This window comes from Nematolebias whitei, chromosome 20 (genome assembly GCF_014905685.2).
Source record: "Nematolebias whitei isolate Nwh7 chromosome 20, NemWhi1, whole genome shotgun sequence".
NCBI lineage: Eukaryota > Metazoa > Chordata > Actinopteri > Cyprinodontiformes > Rivulidae > Nematolebias > Nematolebias whitei.
Window position 1 is genome coordinate 494,264 of NC_056517.1, and position 6,830 is coordinate 501,093.

Here is a 6,830-nt window from a genome sequence, read left to right on the forward strand (position 1 = left end):
CTGTTGTGGAGAAGTTTAAAGCCGGATTTGGATACAAAAAGATTTCCCAAGCTTTAAACATCCCAAGGAGCACTGTGCAAGCAATCAGATTGAAATGGAAGGAGTATGAGACCACTGCAAATCTACCAAGACCCGGCCGTCCCTCTAAACTTTCATCTGGAACAAGGAGAAGACTGATCAGAGATGCAGCCAAGAGGCCCATGATCACTCTGGATGAATTGCAGAGATCTACAGCTGAGGTGGGAGAGTCTGTCCATAGGACAACAATCAGTTGTACACTGCACAAATCTGGCCTTCATGGAAGAGTGGCAAGAAGAAAGCCATTTCTCAAAGATATCCATAAAAAGTGTTGTTTAAAGTTTGTCACCTGGGAGACACCAAACATGTGGAAGAAGGTGCTCTGGTCACATGAAACCAAAATCCAACTGTTTGGCCACAATGCAAAACGATATGTTTGGAGTAAAAACAGCACAGCTCATCACCCTGAACACACCATCCCCACCGTCAAACATGGTGGTGGCAGCATCATGGTTTGGGCCTGCTTTTCATCAGCAGGGACAGGGAAGATGGTCAGAATTGATGGAAGATGGATGGGGCCAAATACAGGACCATTCTGGAAGAAAACCTGTTTGAGTCTGCAAGAGACCTGAGACTTGGACAGAGATTTATCTTCCAACAAGACAATGATCCAAAACATAAAGGCACATCTACAATGGAATGGTTCACAAATAAACGTATCCAGGTGTTGGAATGGCCAAGTCAAAGTCCAGACCTGAATCCAATGGAGAATCTGTGGAAAGAGCTGAAGACTGCTGTTCACAAACGCTCTCCATCCAACCTCACTGAGCTCCAGCTGTTCTGCAGGAAGAATGGGCAGAACTTCAGTGTCTCCATGTGCAAAACTGACAGAGACAAACCCCAAGAGACTTGCAGCTGGAACTGCAGCAAGAGGCGGAGCTACAAAGTATTAACGCAAGGGGGCCCAATAATGCACGCCCCACTTTTCAGTTTTTTATTTGTTAAAAAAGTTTGACACATCCAATAAATTTCATTCCACTTCACGAGTGTGTCCCACTTGTTGATTCTTCACAAAAAATAAAAATTTTATATCTTTATGTTTGAAGCCTGAAATGTGGCAAAAGGTTGAAAAGTTCAAGGGGGCCCAATACTTTTGCAAGGTACTGTAAGTTGATTGTTAGCATCTACGCGTTTGTTTTGCTGCAAAATGTGGTTTGAATTCCTACAGATAAAATCTTATTCTCAGGAATCCAGAGGGAGATGATTGTTTTCAGGAATAAAAGTGTAGTTAAAGCTCTCTGTCTGGGAAAATGTAAAGCAATGTATATATTATCTGTTTGTGCTTAAACTGTGTGGACAAATGACATGTTCTGTCCAAAACTCCTGGTGGAGTGTGTGTGTGATCGGGTCTTATAATTTATCAAGTTGTAGATAGTTTATGAGAGAGTTACTGTGAGAAATTGTGAATAATAATAATAATTTAAAAAAGCAGGTCATTTGCTGTATCTAGTAATTCATTCATTCATTCAACCTTTATTTATACAGGTTAGTCTCATTGAGCCTTGAGGACTCATTTACAAGAGAGACCTGTTCTGAATAAAGAACACAGATGAGGTACAGACAACAATAGAGAATCATATGAAAAGCATATAAAATGAAAAGTAAATATAAGAAATTAAATAAAAACAAAACAAAAACAGCTACATGATAAAGTGATGTAAGATACTAAAAACAGGAACATGTCTGCATTGGTTTTTGCCATGAAGTATGCTGGTGAAGATTCTCAGTCATCCAGGACATGATAAATCCAAAAAGCGTTCAATACAAAAACAACTGGACTTTATTTGTAACAGAAGACGTTTTGCTCCTCATCCGAGGAGGTTTTTTTTCAATTCAAAGAGCAGAGAGTGAGGGGTTCAGGTTATAAGGCTGAGTGAGATAAGACACACACACATATGTAGATTTGACAATTCACACCTCAACACCTTAAAAGTAGGGGTTTCTTAAGGTCTTTGTTCCTCTAATTCACAGATGAGACCCATCTGTTCCCATCAGGTGTGAAAACTGGCTGGAAATCAGTCTTAAAGTTGCATTATATGTTTTTGAAAGTGGAAATCTGAGGCCTCCTCCTCTGTTAAGAGACGTTTTTTCTCTTTTTACATAAATTGTTTCTTTCACCCCCGTCTCCATGAACTTTCTCCCCCTTTTGCCATGAACTTAACAGCTGTTTAAAATCCCTTGGAGAGGTCAAAGTTGAGAGCTTCAGATCCTTTTGCAAGGTGTTCCGGGTTACAGGAGTAGAGTTGTGGAAGGTCCTTTTGCCTAGTTTGGTCTGCACTGAGTGTACACCACATGTAATTATGTCCTGAGAGTGCACAATGTAGCTGCACTCCTGGAGTGACATATAGGAAGAGATGTATGAAGGCAGCAGACCAAGAAGCGATTTAAAGATGAAAATGTACCAGTGGGAAAGTCTACGTGAAGTTAATAATGACAAGTTAACCAGTGAATACTGGGTGCACTGGTGGGTATGATAGTTAAAGCCAGTTATGAACCTTAGCATACTGTAATACAGTGTCCAACATCTGTATTGTGCTTGTAGGAGAATTCATGTAGATAATGTCACCAAAGTCAATGGAGAGGAGGAATGTAGCAGTTACAGGGTGTTTTGTAATGTTCAGAATTAGACTAGATCTATTTATTAAAAAATAAACCCAGTTTTACTTTCAATTTCTTTACCAAGTTTTCAGCATGAAGCTTAAAAGAGAGATATGAATCAACCAAGATACCCAGGTGTTTATAGGAATTGACAAACTCAATAGGAACACCTTTTGTAGATAAAACAGAAGGAAGGACTGCTGGGACCAACTTCCTGTTTGAAAACAACATCCCTTTGGTTTCATCCACATTTAACACAAGTTTGAGACGGAACAAATCTGACTGGTGTCAAGGAAAATCAACACAACTCAGACTTTTCAGCCTATTCACCTGTTCCTTTCATTGGTTCGGAGATACATGGAGAAAAGACACAATTCAATTCAAATAATGAATTGAATTGAGACAATTCATACAAGTCAGAGAGATTCAAGTTAAAAAGTATTACCAACATTTATTAAAGCTTTCAGCTGAAAGGAGACGCTCTTACCCCAAAGCAACAGAGATACAAAAAAAACCCCAAGACGCGTCTGACCGTAGCTTTCAGCTTCCTCTGAATTTAAACACAAAAGCTCCATCCAGAGACATGTCATACATTCTTACAGCTCTTTGTCTAAACTAGTTCAAACTGATGTCTTCATTTCCTGGAAGTCCTTTTAAGGAGTTGTTTTATTATTTTCTTCTGCCATTCCAGTTTACTAGTGATCTTGTCACCAGGTGGGACACACACCAGCAGCTCTCTGTTAGTTCATGTCCCATACACAAAAACTCAAACACATTCTCTGACTTCGTTCAATCTGTACTTGTTAAAACCAAAAGGCAAGCAGATAAGGGATAATATACAGTTGTGATACATCGAGCAATACAGCACAGCAGATAAGAACGTCTTTACATTTCCCCCCTTTTGGTCTCTGAAAGAGACCATTACTCCTAACTATCCATCACTGAATAGGTGTAGCTCTGCATGTCCTAGAAAACCCCATGAGGCAGCTGTTCATTTTAAGGAGGAAAGCAGGACATCACCTCATGCCTCTGTGACGGTGGTCATTTCTGACCCAGACCCCACCTGTACAGGAAAATAAACTTTCTCTCATCTTTCTTGGTAAACACATAATGCAGCATTTTAGCAAAACAGGCAACTTTAAAGCTGGCCAGAACAGTCAGCCTCTTTCAGTAGTGGTACGATGGACACTAAGGATAGTTCCATGTCTCATCCATGGCTGTACATTTGGTAAGAAGAAGGGCACTCACTGCCACCTTTCTCGATTGTAGAGGTGATGAATCTGACCGCCAGTAAACGACAACAGGGCACACAGCAACAGCCACAGACCACCATGATCCCTAAAAATGTAGCCACAGACACTAACAGAGAGATCACTAATGTTTTCCATTTACCAAACATGTTTGAAAACCATTCTTCTAAGGGGTTCTCACTGCCTGAGTGTTTGTGCATGGTCTTACTCAGTCTTCTCAGTCCCTGCAGTGCTCTGGTCACCGATCCGTCCAGGGCAGTGTTGTTAGGGATGAAAGTAGAACATTTTTCTCCAATCATAGCACAGGCTCCCCCCTTTTCAGCTAATACCATGTCCAGTGCCATTCGGTTTTGTATGGCCATCAGAGAGGTAGGTCCTAATTGCTCAGCCAGACCCTCTACAGCATCTCTAGTTAAGTGTGCCAATCAGTTGCCCCCTTTGGAGGGAGACATGGGATAGTCCGTCCCGTAGCTTATATGCGTACGTGGTTGAGTAGTCTGGGGTCCAAAATGGGCCGTTATAGGCGATCGCTGAGCTCCAGGCTGGGCACCAGGCCTCCAGCGCATGCAATTTATCCATACATATTTTTTGGTTAAATGTCGTCACACACAAATAAAGATCATACCCTCTCCTGCTGGCCTGGTGTTCTCCACACGCTATGACACTGCACAGGTCGAACTGGAAGATGGTTGCCTTGTCCAAGATGTAATTCAGCTCGATGACCCCATAGTTGGATATGCAAAAATCTGCACATACTACTGGAAGAAGTAAGATCAGTACCAGAACATTGCAGGTATTCCCCCTTTTATTATCAACTTGAGTGTGGAGATTTCTGTTTTCCGTCTGGGCTGCCTGTTTGAACTGTACCTGTTGGTCTTGAAAAGTTATTTAAATAAATTTATGTTAATATAAAAAGGTCACTTAATGACAGGAAATGTACACAGACTTATAAAACCAAAGGTGGAGGAAAAAAATCATCACATCAGGCATATAATTGGTAAGTGACCTTGTACTAGATGGTTGCTAAAGTTATCAGTTTTCAATCTTATATATCTGTAAAGTAACCCATATTAGTTATACATTAACAAACACACACTATCATTCATACAGCAGACACTCACTCACACTCCAACATCATTCAAGCAACAAATATACATGGCATTTATTCAATTCAATTCAGTTTATTTATATAGCGCCAAATAACAACAAATTTGTCTCAGGGCACTTTACAGAAACATTCACATATCTAAAAGCCAATTAGAAAAGTTCTCTATCTAAGGAGGCCAGCAGACAAGTTGAATCTTATGATGTTATATTTCCCTATGCCTTCCTAACTAAGGTTCTTGTTTGTCCCTCAACTTATAAAAACAAATTTCCATCACTGCCTATTCTAAAAAGCTATCAATCCCTGTCTTTAACCATAACAGCTCCATATGGTCATCTGCAAGTATTCTTCTTCTAGATTATTTCTAGGAATCATCCAAATATAGGTGTTTATTTTAAGGATTATGCCGTATCAGAAGCACAGCCTCAAGCATGAGAGAGAGAGAAAAAAATGTTGCTCAGGGATGTATTGCTGACCAGTCTGTTTTCAACTACAGACCTAAGGAGGCTATAATAAACAGAAACCCAAGGTCATCAACTTCTTTCTAGGAGTTAGCAAAAAACTCCCTACAGGCACCCAAAAACCCAGTAGAGTTTTCTTCGAACTGTCACATGACCACACCTCTTGACGCTTTCCAGACGTCCAAGTTTTAACGCGTTTCTAGTAAACAGCGATGGGCAATTACACCTGGAACATCTTTCGGACTGAGCACGCTTCTTGTAAAGATTTTAATGTCAGCAAAAATGACATCACAATTTTTACATGGGGCTTTAAACCTTCAGCCACGTTGGATCCTTGGCATTTCATCGACAAACAAACAACAGTTTTTATACAGGTATTTAAATCAATTGGACAAAGCTTAAATTTTAGAGAAAAAATATTTAGTCAGCATGCAGGTCCGGTCTTACTTTTTCCAGTGTGGTCACAAGCTTTTCACACTGGTGCGGTTCTCCTTCAGAGATGCAGTCCACCATGTTTATTCCTTCATGTGTGAAAGTGATGTTACTGGCTTCTAGTATTTTAGATAACCTGTGTTGTCTTAAAGTGGTCATAGTAAAGCATTGAGAATTTACATATGCCACTACACTGTGTGTGGTTAATACCACTAGGGCGTGTCCCATAACAATGTGTGCTGTTTTTTAAATTAATTTTGCAATCCCTGCTGCGTGTTGTGTGCATGGTGGTTGCCGTTTTTCTATATTATCCATCATTGTTGATAAGTACTGTAGTATCTTTCTCTCACCCCCTTTGTTCTGGAACAAAATGCCATTTATGGCTAGTTTTGTTACAGAAACATCTAAAAAAGAAGGGTAGGTGGTAATCAGGTAATGTGAGTTCTGCTGCAGATGATGTGTTGTTTGAATTTTATGAAGGCTTCTTGAGCTTATTGTGTCCATATTAGAATGTTCTTCAAGTTTCTCATGCCTTGCTTGTTGACCAAATCCCTCAGGGGTTATGTCAAATCTGTGTATTCAGGAATATACCCTCTGCTGTACCCTGTTAGGCCCAAAAAAGAAAGCATGTATTTTACACGTGTCGGTTTGGGGTATGTCAAGATACTCTGTTTATGAGTTTTGGACATGCTAGTGGTTCCTGCAGAGATTATTCATCCCAGGAAGGAGACCTGTTTTCTGCCAATCTGGAATTTATTTTTACTAACCTTAAAGCCATTTTTGTGTGGATGTTCCAACACCAACCTAGTTGCTTCTATGCAGGTGTCAGGCGTGGGTGCTGCCAACAACAGGTCGTCTACATATTGGATCAGTCTGGTGTCTCTGGGGAAAGGGCAAGACTGTAGT